We start from the raw sequence: 18,072 nt of genomic DNA, 5'->3' as shown, positions 1-18,072 counted from the left end.
GTTTGCAAGTTGTATGCATAATAGCATTGTTTGAAAAAGGCTTTTTTCTTATGGCAAATGTGGAAACAATTATTGAAGTGATTCTTTACCATTCGCACATCCCATAAGATTTCAAACAAAGAACCGCATTTGAATCAATCCGATACAGTTAAAGTTGCGATGAATAATCTCATTACATAAACGATGAACTAGGACTCCCGTATAAGTATTTTTTTAAAATGTCAATAATGATATTTAAAATATTCAAATGTATTATTTTAAAAATATTTAGAACTATAATACAATGCAATATATTATATATACACCACTAGTTTGAATTACAAAACAATGAGCGGGCGAAGTAGGTACGTAACAAACTAAGAAATTATAAATCACTCCTCGCGTCGGTTTCCTCAGTGCTGAGGGTCGTGATCATCTCGTCAGAGTACTTTGTTGCGTATTATTTGCCGCCATCTGCCCCTGTCGGAAGCAGAGTGTAAAGCGTCGTGGACAGTGGTTTCAAGGGCAGTGCGAATCTGATCGGTCCATCGCATGGGGCTCCTTCCTCTTGGTCTTCTTCCCTCCACCTTCCCTGTTACCATCAGTCTCTCCAGGTATTTTTACCCTCTAATTATAAATATGCATTCGTTTTTTTGTACTGGCAAATAACACAATAACTTTTCAAAACTTCTGAACATATTACATTTTATCATCAAAGTAGGAATCTACCGGTAGGATTAACTAGCGCGGGTCGAGGAAGTAATTTTTGAATAAAATTGAGAATTGAATGATTTTTGTGAATTATTTGCTAATTTCATACGTCTTGTATATTTTCCCCCGTTATAAATGTATTCCGTAATAACAGAAAAACCAGTATTTTTTTGGTAATTTTAAAATTACAGTGTACAGCTAGGATTATGACTAAACCTTGAAAAAATCATTTGATCAGCTTTCTTTATGTTATAACTTGTTAGATATAATTATCGTAGCCTACAGGCTTCACTAAGTTACAAAGCCTTGTCACAACACCGTCAGTGCTCGCAGAACCATGACCGACATTTTGGTTACCTAATAACTGATAGATAACTATTTATGTAACTATCAACCGGTTTTTATTCGTACCTTTAAGTTAACTTTGCGAAGCGAGAATCGAGTTACAGTTTTATACAAAGTTTCAACATTCATTCTTTAACCGTTTGATGCAAATATTTTAAATTAAAGAGGATTACAACAATATTAAATTATTATTAATGTGAAATAATGAGAGAAATATAATTCTTTTTGATTGAAAGAAACTTCAAGAAAAAAGAAACTATGTAATCATAAATATATTTAACACGCATTATTATCATCTGTAAAAAATATTGTAAATAAAAAACAGTGTGGGACCAATTAGGCAGCCTTGAGGAACACCCACGTTAACGAATTTATATTCCGTGCAAAAACCATGAAAAGCAGCATATTTTTAATGCTACCTAGTATCAAAAACTTAATGTCAGTCAGTCAACGCTGAAAATTTTGTTCTAGAGTTGCCATTTAAGCATTCTTCTTCTTTCATTCTTATACCTCCTAAAATTCCCCACCCAACTTCCTTTAATAATAATGATTAGTAAATCGATGTACATAAATGTAAATCTTGATATAAAAGAGTGGCAATGAGTTTCTTGCTACTTCTTCTGATTAGCTCAACCCTTTACGAAGTAGCGGTAGATTCAATAAGAAAAACTATTTTATTATTTTGACATTCATAAGTGTCATTTCCGTGACCTACGTGAATAAACTGATTTTGATTTGATTTGAATAGTTCCTTCCCTAGTTTTCACTTCTTTTGTAAATATTTTCTGTACATAAACGAAAATAAGATGAAATGCTAATATCACTAAGTACTTAAACGTAATAATTTAAGTAATTTTATACAGTATTGACATTTAGAAATCAAAATTTAGAAATCATTTTATAACCTGCAATAATCTCTCGAAATATTTATAATTATAAAAGCCCCTCTTATCACTAATCTTAAGACAGTGTTAATTTTTTTACAAGCTCAGTTGGCAGAGCACTCGCACGGAACTCGAGAGGTCGTGGGGACGATTCCCGCATCGTTCATGAAGTTTTGTTTTCAAATTTTATTTGTGACACTTTTTGTCTTAACATTCTTCTTCTTAACATTCTTACATAATAGCTTTAAGGGTAAATGTATACACTTCTATAATAAAGTCCCAGCCAGTGTTCAGGCATTATCTATAAATAAATTTAAATGTTTTATCAAAAAATGGCTCCGTCGTAAATCCTATTACTCCACTGCTGAATATCTAAATGATCGGACAGCCTGGGACTCGATTGTGATTTTTTATAGCGATAGAAATGACAGTTTAATATTGTATACTTGATTAAAAAGAGCGCAAAAATCAAATGCTGGGAGAGTTTCTTGCGCCGCTTCTTCTCTCTCAGAGTGCCATTTGTTTCCGAAGCGGTAGTAGTATCTAGTAGTTATTAGAAATGACATCAAAAAGAATTCTAAAGGAATCAATTTTGAGAAAATAAATGCCTTTAATGCCTTTATGCCTTATTATTCTGCGACATACGGAACCCTTGTATATAAGTATGTATGCGACTAGTACCTGACTGTGTTATTTACGGGTGAGTACACAAGTATTACTCATCGTTATACCCACAGCTAATTATACATCCATTGTTTTATTGAAGATTCCGAATTGCGCTGACATCAGTATTGTTTGATTATGTTTGCCGTGTGAAAATATGGAAGAAATTAAGACAACGTTACTGATAATGATGAACCAACGGGATTCAAGACTTTTAAAAAAAATAAAATACATTTTTTTTCTTATTTATTTATTTCCTACTTTTTTGTTGGTTTGGTTTATTTATAAAAGCGTGTGTTTAGCTGAATTAATCGGTAGCTCAACCACCATTCATTACAATAGCGAACAATGCTCTTTCCTCAAAAATTTTAATTTTAAAATCTTGTTTGTTAAATTAAAAGTTCTCTTTGGTATTAGAAAATTTGTTACTATGTATTAAATAGATCGGTTAAAGATAATAATTGGAAATTAAAATTAACTTCAATTCCTGCCAGATCGACTATAGATGAAAGTTATATAAATCCCTAACAATTCTTATTTTGCAAATTGAATTATAAAATAATCTTAACAAAATTAATGTATTGTCATCGGTCCTCGATAAATCTACAAAGTTTGAATGAAATCTGACCATTTAAAGTGGGTCAAATTCGCTCCCAAAAGAGTATAGATGTAAGTTATATAAATTAACATATCTTATTTTGCAAATTGAATAATGATATAATCTTATCAAATGAGTGTATAGGCATCAGGTTCGATAAATCTACAAAGTTTGGATGAAAGCTGACCGATTACAGTGGGTCGAATTCGCGCCCAAAGGATTCGGTTATAAACAAAACATACAAGTGAGACTAATAAAAAGCGAGTAAAAAAAAGTTAAATCGTATAAAACTTAAAAGAGTTTGATTATTGTTAGGTGCTTCAACCTACACAGAAAACGTACGCTCCTGTCGCCATATTTAAGGGAGGGAAACGACCCGTGCCACGGTGCCACCACAACTAATGAGATTTAAACAATTGCTCATAGGCTTAAATGTATTATAGATATCTGTTGATAGCGGGCTTGTGAAAATGTTTACCAAATCGATTATAGCATACTTTCCCATTCGTGACTGTTTGACATAGAGTCAACAACATGTGATTTTATAACGTTCTACTTGTATTAAACTACTGCATAGATATTTCAGTAAGGACTTTACAAAATTTACTACACAAGACTAAAAGACGAGTAAATTATCAAGATTTAAATGGTATCCCTTGGATCAAATATGTTCATTAATATTATTATCATCATTAGGACAATAAGGGACGAGACGAGCAGCTGATAGTAAATGATACGTCCTGCCCATCACAATGCAGTGCCACTCAGGATTCTTCAAAAAACCAAAAATTCTGAGCAGCACTACAATTTCGCTCGTCACCTTGAGACATAAGATGTTAAGTCTCATTTGCCCGGTAATTTCACTAGCTACGGGGCCCTTCAGACCGAAACACAATAATCCTTACACATTACTGCTTCTGCTAAAAAGGGCGCCGTTGTGGTGCCTATAATCTAGCTTTATCTAGCAAAAGAGCCATTCCAGTGGCTAATGCTCTTAGTAGCCTCTTACAACAACCTTGGGCATGGGACTTCCCTATTCATTTAAGAAGCACATATTATGCATAAAATGATGGGTGTTCTGTTATACAAAAGGTTCGAGATTAAGATTATTATAAAAGAGGTTTGATAGCTTTGGAGGCGCAATAGTATAGAACTGTTTATTCTCACCACGGAGCTACCGGTTCGATACCAATTCGTTATTCGGTACCAATGTGTTATTGGTTTTCGAATTCATCTGTTCGTTTATTTAACGTTTACACCTCCTCCTCCTACCCAAGATCTCCACAACGATCGGTCCTGCACTTGATCTTGACCAGACCATTCGAGGACTTTAGTGCCATAATGGCCACCTGTCCCCCTAGCCATGTGTTCTGCCCACTGACTGCCACTTCAGTGTCGCTATTATCTATCTGGGCTATTTTTATGTGATATCTCTCAGTTCTGAGATTAAATATAGGTACAAATTTAATTTGTACGAACATTCATGGACGATGGTGCCACAACCGAAGAGTTGAACAAGACATACCAAGATTTACTGTCAATTCGTCACGCGGACGTTTGGCTCAGTTGGTAAGAGTGCTCGGACGAAACCCGAGAGGCGCGGGTTCGAGTCCCGCATCGTCCATTCAATTTTTAGATCTGGGCTATGCCAGTGACTCTTGTTCTCCTACGGATCTCCTCATTTCTGATCTTGCAGGGAAACTTCAAGCATCTCTAGCAATCTCCAATCCCTCTGAGCGACCATAACTTTGCTAAATCGGGTTAAGGACTAGTTTGTATATAAATAGGAAATAAAAAAAAGTATAGAACTATAATAATAAATAGTGGACTATAATATAATCAAATATATAAAAGTAGATCGTTAATGAAAACTTAACCTTGTACTTATCGAAGCGAGGACATTTTTTACGATCAACGACTAACCTTACGTTAAATTGTTGAGCTGTTTTGAAATAGTTTTGTCAGTTTGACACAATATAAACATATTATAGAATTGCATTTGCTATTCATAGTTAAATTAATTAATATTAATAACGCCTCACAGGTGACTTATAGACCAACAGCGAGTGGTAGTGATTTAGTATTCATCGGACCAGCGGAAGTGTAACAACTTACATTAATAGAATAAATATACATTAATAGAATTACAGAATAAATAACAGAATAGATTAAGAAAATTTTCATTAAATAAGTATTTCTATATCTAATATATAAAATACTCATGTCGCGGTGTTTGTAGTTAAACTCCTTCGAAACGACTTGACCGATCTCATGAAATTTTGAGTGCATATTGGGTAGGTCTGAGAATAGGACAACATCTATTTTTCATCCCCCTAAATGTTAAGGGTGGTCCACGCCAATTTTTTTTTTTTATTTTTTTTGACATTTTTTTTTTAAATTTGTTTGATTGTGAGTCAGCATTAAAAATACATACAACTTCAAATTTTCACCCATCTACGATCAACAGTTACTTTTGTATCGCGATTTTAATATCGGCAATACAACGTTTGCTGGGTCAGCTAGTATTATATAAATCTTTGATCATTTATACATCTAGATAGACTACGACAGCTGTGAAAACGTCGAAAAAAAATTGAGTTTAGAACTAACTTCTATTTTGAACAGTCGAGTGTAAGACGTAGCTTGTCACGCAGAAAGTATTAAACCTAGCCTGTTTTTATCGGTTGTTTAACAGCAAGAGCATCTAGACGTATAATTTATCTAAGATATAAATAATTTCTTTGGATTGTAATAATATTGTAACTCGTCAAATTACGAGTAGCTACAACTTTTTCGCGTTACTTGTAGTGTACTCATAAATCTGTAATAAGTTTTCTTTCCACACAATCGAAGTGAAGCATATAACTCGATCATATAACCATTTTAGTTTTTACCTTCGACAAATTGATGCATATATATACTATTCGTCTCGGGTGAAATATCTCGATGTCATCATCATTTCAGCCGGAAGACGTCCACTGCTGGACAAAGGCCTCCCACAAAGATCGCCATGACGATCGGTCCTGCGCTGCCCTCATCCAAACTACTGCGGCGATCTTGACCAGATCGTTGGTCCATCTTGTAGGGGCCCACCAACACTACGCCTTCCGGTACGTGGTCGCCATTTGATGACCTTGCTGCCCCAACGGCCATCTATCTCTTCCACGAAATTGGACCTGCCCAACTGGATTATCTGTCAGAGGTAGACGTACTCGTAAACAATTTCGAGAGTACAGTTCCCAACTGGTCCGGGAGTAGGTGCGACATGGGCATTAGACATGATCTTCGTCTTGTCCATGTTCATTTTGAGACCTACTCCTTGGGAAGCTGTATTGAGGCCGTCGAGCATAAGTCTTCCATAGTCTTTGCAATGATTACGATATCGTCAGCGAATCGAAGGTGAGTGATTTATTCGCCGTTGATAATGATGTCCAGCCCGTTCCAGTCTAGAAGCTTAAAGACATCTTCCAATGCAGCGGTGAACAGCTTCGGCGATATCTCGGTGTGCCATCTATTATTTAAAATATTAATTAATTTAGTTCGAATTTATATAAGTTCTACAGCTCTGGAACCTTCGAATACCATACATCGAAACCTAAAATTGAGCAACAAAGCTACAACTTTAATATACTAGCCGAACCTACAGACGCTGTTCTGTAAATAGAAAAAAAAATGTATGTATTCAGGAATGATATAGTCTAAAACCATCATAAATGCGAAATCAAAGATAATGAGTTAAAAATAAAGCAAAAACGTATTTCTGAATGATTTTATAACATTATCTATACTAATATATAAAGCTGCAGTGTTTGTTTGTTTGAACGCGCTAATCTCTGGTACTACTGGTCCGATTTGAATGATTCTTTCAGTGTTGGGTAGTCCATTTATCGAGGAAGGCAATAGGCTATGTTTTTTTTTCAAAATTAGGGATCCGTAATAAAATTGCTATTTTGTAACACAAGGTGTAAAATCGAAAACCTATTTTTGCGTGCGCTGCAAAAACTATAGACAATAGAACAAAATGATGTACAGGCTATAATATAGGATATATATACACGGAAGAAAACTCACCTCCCATTCAAAAATGGAGTCAAAGGAAACCATTTTGAGCAACTTATTAGTTAGGTAAAATTGAGATATAAAAAAAAACATATTTTTTTTCTATTTCCTTTAATTTTTAGTATAACATATATTTGCAAAGATTGATCCTTATCAGCAATAGAGTCCATTAGTGTGGCTATGACGTCACCGATATACACACAAGACTTAATTTGGTGACGTCATGCCTGTCTTCATACTATGGAACATAATATATGGATGATACAGGACACGTCACTCGGATGGGAACTATAGCTACGTCTATGACGGACTTTGAACTAAGCTACATAACGTGGGTGTTCAACTAATGAACGGGGAAATACCAGCGCAGGGAAATACCCGTACACAAATATTATTGTTGTTCCTATACACGTCTTGTTTGACCGCATACCAAGGATATGATTGTAGAGTACGCGGGGAAGTTGTAAATTTGAGTTACCCATTACGTGAAACCGGTTTCCAGTATATGTTATACTTGCGTCCGGTATGTTTATGATTGTTTTAGTTTTACAAAACTAGTCACAACTCATGGTTTCTTAATAAATTCATTGCGTTGCTTGTTTAGAAATCAACTTTTATTTATTTTTTAACTTACACATGTTAGGTTATGGCGTTTAAGTATTTTTGTTGCATCATTTTACAATAATTGTAATTAAAATTATATGTAAAACGATGAAGTATGAATTTACAAAACAAATGTGCTATGAAATTCATAAAAATTAATTAAATAATATAAATAGTAAAAACAAAAATGTGGTAAGAATAGTGAACATATTGGGACTTGAACTACGGGTTAAGCAACAATAAAGGTCTTGTTTATAGTATGTTTCATAAACATTTGTTTATGGTACCTATGTTCTATACTGACTTAGGGTTATCTATGGCTACTCTCTTGTTGGTCTGGTTCTATTGAAGAATACACGTTTAAAATGTAATTGCGTTTTATTTAATTTAAGTCCAAGTAAATTAACAGGTCTTAATATTTTTATTTCATTTAAATGTGCGATACTTGAGTTAATAAAGGATTATTTAAGCTGTTTAGGGTTTCCTACTCGAAGAGGAACCAACGGGAGTCCCACTCTGGTGCTTTTTCGTCTGAATCTCATAAACCGCAACAGTTATATACAAATGCAAATTTTGGCAAAGTGTATTTATTGGCAGCGTTACTATTGCCATTATAACACCATATATTTACTATTATCTTAAGGTGGTAAAATGTGTGTAAAAAATACACTAATAAATATTACAACATCGATCAAAGTTACAACAAACAATAAGAACTTTTATACTATGTTACTTGCAGCTACGGAACCCTTCATGGGCGAATCAGACTCGCACTTGGCCGCTTTTGGCTTTAGTACTGGACTTTTTTTGACCGAATTCAAAAAAGGAGGAGGTTCTCAATTCGTCGGTATGTTTTTTTTATGTTTGTTACCTCAAACAAAAACAAATGTGCTATGAAATTCATAAAAATTAATTAAATAATATAAATAGTGGGTAATATAAGTACTGGGTGAACCGGTTTTGATAATTCTTGTTTTATTTGAGAGCTGGTGCTTCCCGTCATTGTAATTATTGGAGTCGGTGTCATCCAAGATAGCTTTGTAACTACATACATAGTTATAGGTGAGATGTGCTTGAATCGTGAGGAGGCGAGAGGTGACAGGTGGCGGGTCGCGGTGGAAGAACACCGATTCCAAAAATAACAATAATCGTAACTAGAATTAGATTAATTAATTAGATTGTATAAAATACGCAATTACTTTTATACTTTTTAGTGCATATTATATCTATTGTTTTGGAATAGTGTACTTGAAGTCGGTTGTGTTTTTGTTACATTTTTTTTTGTATCAGAGAAAATAAAACCACATGGGTTTAAGAACTTCTTACTGCGGAACTAATTACGCACTTCTAGAACGGTGTCTGTTCAAACATTACTCATGCCGATATTATTCGACCGTGAAACACAGACAATCATTCACTTCGTGGGATTTTTGCTTCAAGGTGTTTCGCTTGAGGAAATTGACTTTTTATTCGCTACAACCCGACCACCTCGACTTGCGACGGGCTTAATTTGCACAGATCTAAAGAGAAAACATATTTAGTGGTAATTTTTCCATACAACGTTCTTGACTCCTTGGATTTTAACCATAAATCAAATTATTTTCAATTATGATCAATAAAAGGCATTTATTTTCTCAAAATTGATTCCTTTAGAATTCTTTTTGATGTCATTTCTTATACTACTACCGCTTCGGAAAGAAATGGCGCTCTGAGAGAGAAGAAGCGGCGCAAGAAACTCTCCCAGCATTCTTTTTTTATGCGCTCTTTTCAATAAAAATATACAATATTGTACAGTCGCTATAAAATAATCACAATCTAGTCCCAGGCTGTCCGATCATTTAGATATACAGCAGTGGAGTAATAGGATTTACGACAGAGCCATTTTTTTTATAAACCATTTAAATTTATTTATAGATAATGCCTGAACAGTGGCTGGGACTTTATTGTAGAAGTGTATTCATTTACCCTTAAAGCTATTATGTATCTTATCATTATCTATCTCTTTCTGTTTTGGTTATCAGGTATTTTTGTATTAATGAGTGCTTGAGTTGAGTTTATTTATGAAAATAGGGAACGAGACGAGCAGAAGATTATTGAAAAACCCAAAAATTCTGAGCGGCACTAAAATTGCGCTCGTCACCTTGACACATAATATATCAAGTCTCATTTGCCCAGTAAGCCTCAGGCTATTAAATAATAAGTTTAATTGTACAATGTTACTTTGTAAATGTTACTTTAATTGTAAAACATATTTTTGATGAAAAAAAAGCCCGCTGAGTTTGTTGCGCCCATTCTTCTCAGGCCTGAGGCATTCATTTTGGAATGGGTGGTAGTTTTTTTTGACTTTCAATAAGTGATCCTATTTTGAATAAAAATATTTGAATTTTGAATTTTTATTTGAATCACTAGCTACGGCGCCCTTCGGACCTAAACACAGTAATGCTTACACATTGCTGCTTCACGGGAGAAAAGGAGGGCAAAGGAGCCTCCCACTGGTCCTTTCAAAAGTGCTTAAAACGGCTTAATCATACTTAATAGGCCGCCAAAACAGGACTATAAATTACGGCAATCTCATGCGTTGCCCTTCCCCGCAACATCACCCGCTACCCGCTGACATCTTTAGTACCCCGTCCCGGCCACCGTCTGTCACCCCGTGGAACGGTCGCGCACGAAGTTGTCAAACTATCCCTACTAATATTTTAAATGTGAATGTAAGTATTTTTGTTACGCTTTCACGCCTGAACCACAAAACCGATTCTGATGAAATTTAGTACTGATATAGATAACAGCTCGGGAAAGGACATAGGTCACCTTTTATTGCGAAAAACAAGCTTGGTGGAGACATAGGGGTGGAATTTCGTCATTATCGAAGATGACACCATAAAACTTTGTAATTGATAAGAAATAAATAAATAAATTATTCTAGCGTTTTTAAAATTTTCACCTGTGTGGGAATGAAAAAGGGGGATACAACTATAGAATAGTTGGTAGTTAATGTATTACCCGAAGCAGTTTGTTTGTGTATTATTTGCAAAGTGAGTACTACTAATATTAAAAATAAAAAAATGCTGCCGATATTAACAACTCCACGCGGACGAAGTCGTGGGTAAAAGTTAGTAGTATATAAATCCGACAACAGTAACGGAAGAAATCAAAACAGTCCGACACAGAATGGTTCCTTCTCTTTCAGTTTACAAAAAATAGTTATGATTGGTTAATTTTTGGAGGAGGAATATGCCGAGAACAGAACCCTGATTTTGAGTTTGTTACTCTCAACTTTTAGTCGGAGCTGCAGTTGTCTTTATCGTACTGATTATTGTCTTGTCCTCGTAAGCGCGACGGTATGTTGACTAGAATTCTTGAATCTGATAAAAGCTACAGCTAATGTTTCTTCTAAGGGTTGAACAAAAGTACTGGGTAACCGACTTACTTTCTTGACAATTACATTATAGCGAACTTAATCATTTGCTTATCTCGCGTTGGTGAAATACCAACAAGAAACGGTTATAGTTTTGCAATGTCCGTCAGCCTGTCTCTAAGACATTGCGCACTAATTTCAAATGGGCATACATATATTTTGACAAACAGGTTTGAGTAGAATTATACAAGACTTCAATTAGTTAAAATACATTCACAAATGGTGACGATAACGACATATTATATACTACATTTTGTCTGCGACTTTGTTTGCATGAAAATCGTATCGGAAACATTAAAAAATATTGATTATCACAGGACGCCTGGTAGATGTTATCAGTGTATAATCAAAATTCTTATATATACCAAACACCTATAAATATTGAGTTTAAAAATTATCAATTGCTCACTGGTATGACTGGCCTGCAATTTGATCTGTATGACAGCTTTCTTTCATCGTCATTCGTATAGTGGACCCTGCCTTATATTCATATCGTGGTCCCTAGGTAACTCTTAATTTTGGGATAAAATGTACACTGTATCCTTTTCTGTATCCTAGAAAACCTGTGTGCAAAATTTCAAGATGATCGGTTGAAAAAGGTGTAAAAGCGTAACTAACAAAGTCACTTTCGCATTTATATTATCAGTTAGGAGCCGAATTCTACCGGACCAACATCATACTGTCTGGCCTTAAATACTGTTACAATTAAAAATAAACAAAATATTACATTTGAATTTGGAATCTGTCATTTTTATATGATTGTTCATTGATTTTTCTCATTTTGGCGCCAATATATTGTACAATATTTTGCGATATTAAAATGGAGGGGGGTGATAAAGAGAACCGAATCGCTGTGAATGCATTACACAAAGTAGGTATGGAGCCAAATCCAATTTTTTAAACTCTCCATACGCTTGGTATTAGTAACATGTTTGTGTACCGGGCGATTAATAGGTACAATGAGACCTACTCTGTTTGTGACAGAAAAAGATCTGGCCGACCACGTAGTGTTCGTACGAAAAATGTGGTCAAAGCAGTATGGGAAAGAATTCGAAGAAATCCTGTCCGAAAGTAAAATATTTTATATCGGGAAATGAAGATAGCACCACCATGTCGCGTATTTTAAAAGATGACTTAGGACTAGGAGCCTATAAGAGACGTATCGAGACGTGGTCATTTCTTAACTGGAATATGGTGGTAAAATCCAAACAACTACTGAAACGGTAGGAGAGCAAAGGAAGGTCAAAGAAAAATTATGTTTATGGACCAGAATTATTTTTACAATTGAGCAACATTTTAATAAACAAGCGAAGCTTCCCAATAATTGGTCGACTGAGTGCAACGTGGGCACTATCCGACTTCAGTGATGGCTTGGATCTATGGAGGAGTGACTGAGCCATACTTTCGTGAAAAAGGTATCAAAACATCGGCACAAGTGTATCAAGAGACCATTCTTGAGAAGGTAGCGAAGCCTCTTAACAACACCATGTTTAGTAATGAAGAATGGTGCTTCCAGCAAGACTCGGCGCCGGGTCATAAAGCTCAGACTACGCATCCTGATTGGAAAGAACGTTTCGGACTTCATCAGAGCTAAAGACTGGCCGTCGTATAGTCCCGATCTTAATCCGCTGGATTATGATTTATGGTCAGTTTTAGAGAGTATTGCTTGCTCTAAACGCCATGATTTTTTGGGAGTCCCTAAAACAATCCGTACTATTGGCAGTGAAGAATTTTCCAATAACTGGCCTCATCGTTTAAACGACTGTATTGCAGCCAATGGAGACCAGTTCGAATAAGTAATAAATGTTATTTTCAATAGAACTTTTTTTCTTTGTTTCAGTATTTATGGCAAGGCAAACTAAGAACGAACTACTAACTTAAATTTAAACAAAGTAAGAGTAAATATAAAATCGTAAACCTACATTAGCAAGCCGGCGCGTTGGCGCGTTGATTTTAAAAACAGGTGCGTTTAAATGAAGGTTGATTTTGTCACGGTGTTGTTACAAGAAACCCGTCAATGTCACATTATTGTTCTCCTGCTTATTGTCTCGTAAGCTAGGTGGTGGAAAAACTATATTCTGTACTCTAAAAATGGCAAATTCATTCCTAATTGGATCTAAAAATGCCAGAATCTCACATTCGGAGGATAAATGGCTCGGGCCTGCGAGGAATTTCGCTGTGAGCTGAGGCCGGGTCTACATATTATTATTTTTTTATGAAAATAAGGGACGAGACGAGCAGGACGTTCAGCTGATGGTAATTGATACGAACTATCCATTTCAATACAGGGCCGCTCAGGATTCTTGAAAAACCCAAAACTTCTGAGCAGTACTACAATTGCGCTCGTCACCTTGAGTCATAAGATGATAAGTCTCATTTGCCAAGTAATTTCACTAGCTACGGCGCCCTTCAGACCGAAATACAGTAATGTTTACACATTACTGCTTCACGGCAGAAATAGGCGCCGTTGTGGTACCCATAATCTAGCCGGCTTCCTTAAAAAGGAGCCTCCCTCTGGTTATTATGTCGGAACATAGCGAATGAAAGAGAAAGAGTGTATGAAGAGATATGGAGACCTATAACTACCTAGCTTCCGTTGCTGCTGAACCGATTTTGACAGGACTTTCTTTGATATCTCTTGCTCTAAAATTCATTTATTAATTTACCATATAGCATGCTTAATTAATTTATTTATGTTGGAAAAACAATTTAAATACAAAGAAATTATTTGAAAATTTACCGAACTTGTTAAGCCTAAGTATAAGTATATAAATGAATTAATTTTTTTCTGTAATTTGAATTTGTATAAAATTTTATGAAAAACTCTTCTTTATATTCTACATTATTACAGGTCGATTATCTATATCTAGGCATATAAACTTGTATATTTAATATGTGGTAAATGTAAAACAAACAATATGAAAAAAGCATGAAAGTAAATTCAAACATACTTCCGCCTTTTATCAGTTAGTAATTATTATCGACAACTACAACACATCAAGTTTTTTAAACTTTTATGCATAAAATATTTCTCGGTAGGTAGGTACTATTGAAATGAAAAACAAAACCATAGTTAGGCAGGTACTTACAATTGAATGAAAACAACGTAGATCGCTTCAAACACTATTTCACTTTGCAGTCTCTAAAATTTCACACAGCACTCAAAAGAAAAAGTTGTTTTAGTTTGACAAAAACCTTGAGAACTGCATCAAACACTCACTGAAGTTGTTATCAATCCGTAAATCTTCAAACTTTTATAATCCCTGTTATAAATAATCTTCTAAACTTGTTCTAAAAAGTTCCTTTTCGTAAATAAATATGAAACTTTTTGAAAGACAACCACACAACGTCAATGTTATTACAATACTGTTACTGAGTACCACAGAATAATATGATGCGCTGAGTACTGACTGATTTGAAGTTCGAACGCGAACGGAACGGTGAAGTGTGAACAGCAAGAGTGTAGTTGTGAACATGGAATACAAAAAGTGGTTACGTCAAGTGTCACACCGTGTGACGCACTAGTTAGTTGACAGCTATCACTAGCACAGTTTTGTCAAGAATGCATATTGTTTAGTATATTATAATACTGTTAGATAATTTATACATTTAGGTAGACTCTTTTGCTGCTACACAACTGATGAAAACAGGTCAGAGTTGTTATTTTTGTGTGCATGACAAGCTACGTCTTTCACTCGCGATTTGAATTTCACTTTATGTTAGTTCAAATTCAAATTCAAATATTTTTATTCAAAATAGGATGTGACATCACTTATTGAAAGTAAAAAAAAAACTACCACCCATTCCAAAATGAATGCCTCAGGCCTGAGAAGAATGGGCCCAACAAACTCAGCGGGCGCTTTTTTTTTTATCAAAAATATGTTTTACAATTAAAGTAACATTTACAAGGTAACATTGTACAATTAAACTAATTATTTAATAGCCTGAGAGCGGTCGCTCCATTCCCAATCTGTGGTATCATTAAGAAAATAATTTATGTTATAGTAACCTTTACCACACAAACGTTTTTTAACAATTCTTTTGAATAACGAAATACTTTTGTTTTGAACATTTTCTGGGATCCTGTGGTAAAAGCATATACATCGCCCCACAAATGACATTATAAGCTTATGTCTGTTCCTGGTGTTAACATTATGGTTAATACAGTTTTTCGCAAATTCACTTATGTGCCTATGAACATACATTACATTATCAAGAATATATTAAGAAGCAACAGTCAAGATGTTAATTTCTTTGAATTTTGGTTTCAATGATTCCTTAGGTTATAAAGTAAATAAAAATATAAATATATAATTAGGTGAAAATTGGTAAAATATGTTTTCGGATGAAACGTGGCTCAATGCAAACCATACTGTAAGCCTTAGACCGATGTGATGACACTGCAGCATCTACGTCTAAGGTTGCTGTTGGAAAAGGATAAATTATAAGCCACGCTTATAATTTATCACGCCCGAACCATCAAGGGGTTTATTCGAAGGTTCTCTCATGGTTTATGGGTCAAAATGCACACAACATAGCGTCCCTGAACCATTTATATTAATTATGGAAAGCGGCCCATAACACTAGATGCAAATAAATAAGTGCACTCCGGGAGTGTCGGCAGAAGTGAAAACTTGAACATTAACGTTGTGCACTTTTGAATATTTTGGAATAGTTAGGGAATAATTTCGCACGAATTGCTTTATTTATTATAAATATTATAAAAGTACTTTACATTAAATAATTTATCCCGAAGGAAAATCAACTTTTATCCATAATTTCAGCAACTGTCTTACGTATTTTCGCTCAGGTCACGTGTCCTGAGATAGTTTAACATTTTATACCAATCCCAAGAATAGTGCTCAATGTCGCTAAAGAAATTTTAAATTCAAAAACGACGTAGATAAACAAATAGTTAAATAATATGTTAAAATAGGAACTAGTACTTTTTTTAAAAGAATTCTAACCAAAGGAGATCTGATACATCATTGAAGAAATTACTTTTGAACGTGGGCACAGAGTTATATTATGGTTACGTGGTGGTTACCAGGTCTCTGTCTACGCCCCTCTCGGAACATCCGACCATGCATTGCCTGGTCAGGAGTGTAGTGGCTATCAAATTCAAATTCAAATTCAAATTCAAATATTTTTATTCAAAATTGGATTTAAAATCAATTATTGAACGTCAAAAACTACCACCCATTCAAAAGAGACTGCCTCAGACCTGAGAAGAATGGGCGCAAGAAACTCAGCGGGTTTTTTTTATATATAAAATATGGATTACAATGTGATATCGTACAATAAACATTTATAATTAAAGAGCCTGCGGGTCTTCGCTTTATTCCCAGTCCATGGTGTCATTAAGAAAATCGTTTATGCTATAATAACCTTTCCCACACAAACGTTTTTTAACAATTCTTTTAAATTTCGTAACACATTTGTTTTGTACATTTTCTGGGATCATGTAGTAGAAGCATATACATCGCTCAACAAAAGACTTACTAACTTGACCCAACCGAGTAGTAGGCATAACAAGTTTATGTTTGTTCCTCATGTTAACATTATGAATGTCACAGTTTCTAGAGAATTCCTCAATGTGCTTATGAACATACAGAACATTATCAAAACTGTATCGAGAAGCAACAGTCAAAATGTTTATTTCTTTAAATTTATCTCTTAATGATTCTGTAGGACCTAGGTTAGAAATCGCGCGAATAGCCCTCTTCTGCAGCACAAAGATGGTATTAATATCGGCCGCACTGCCCCATAACAATATACCATAGGACATAATACTATGAAAATAACTAAAGTATACTAATCTCGCCGTATCTATGTCAGTTAACCGTCTAATTTTCTTAACCGCATATGCTGCAGAACTTAGCCTATTCGCCAATCCTTCAATATGGGGGCCCCACCGCAATTTGGAATCAAGAGTAATGCCAAGAAATACAGCAGATTCCACTGGTTTTACCACCTCCATTCATTCCATTCAATAAAATATTCGCATCTACATTTTTGACATTTGGCGCGATGAATTTAATATATTTGGTTTTATGACTATTTAACAATAAGTTATTGGGGCTAAACCAGTACACGATGTCAGATAGAGCATTTTTTACTTCGTCATAAAAAACTTGGCTTCGTTTCACTTTGAATATAAGTGAAGTGTCATCCGCAAACAATACCACATTGTGTTTTTTATCCGACGCCAACGTCGCAGACCACCAGGGACCCGCCACGTTTGGCACTACAAGTCAGCAGATTGGGATAGAATGCGTTCCTTTTTTGCATCCTACCCTTGGGGCAAGGTTTGTTTCCCTTCGGATGATCCTAGTGCCTGCGCCGTTGCAGAAGCCGATGTGATACTGCAGGGCATGGATATTTTTATACCAAGCTCTGTAGTACCGATCGGTGGCAGATCACAGCCCTGGTTCGATGCATCACTTAAAGCAGCATCTGACTGCAAAAAACCAACGTTTCGAACTTGGGTTGCTGCGCTTCGATGTTCGATGCGTCAGTTAAAGCAGCATCTGACTGCAAAAAACCAACGTTTCGAACTTGGGTTATCGCCTCCAACTCGACTCTTGACAACTACGGAAAAACACCGCTGACCATCCCGTGGTGTCAGAGCTCTCTGAGGTACAGTTCAGACAGAAAACTGTTAGGCGAGCTCTATTATCGTTGGACGTCAGGAAGTCGAGCCCCTGAGTTGACGCCGGTGCTAACGCGTTTATTCCGGCACTCTTATTCTAAAGGCGTAGTCCCTGACTCATGGAAGTCAGCCCTTGTCCATCCGATCCAAAAAAAAGGAG

At 35.4% G+C, this 18,072-nt stretch overlaps 1 protein-coding gene and 1 non-coding gene across 3 annotated transcripts in view; one reads left to right on the top strand and one right to left on the bottom strand.

Moving 5' to 3' along the window:
* Window positions 1-14,639, bottom strand: part of LOC126968383 (putative ferric-chelate reductase 1 homolog) — a 45,211-nt gene extending 30,572 nt beyond the window's left edge. The window contains exon 1 of one of the 2 annotated variants that reach the window (XM_050813388.1): window positions 14,350-14,639. The gene's annotated coding sequence lies outside the window, so the exon portion shown is untranslated. The remainder of the gene's footprint in view (window positions 1-14,349) is intronic. The other variant, XM_050813387.1, reaches the window with a different exon arrangement.
* On the top strand, window positions 4,732-4,804 carry Trnaf-gaa (transfer RNA phenylalanine (anticodon GAA)). The gene has a single exon. It is a non-coding gene; the product is annotated as a tRNA-Phe (tRNA).
* Window positions 14,640-18,072: the final 3,433 nt, after the last annotated feature.

This window comes from Leptidea sinapis, chromosome 15 (genome assembly GCF_905404315.1).
Source record: "Leptidea sinapis chromosome 15, ilLepSina1.1, whole genome shotgun sequence".
NCBI lineage: Eukaryota > Metazoa > Arthropoda > Insecta > Lepidoptera > Pieridae > Leptidea > Leptidea sinapis.
Note: the sequence above shows the minus strand (reverse complement) of the source record. Positions and strands in the feature narration are given on the sequence as shown.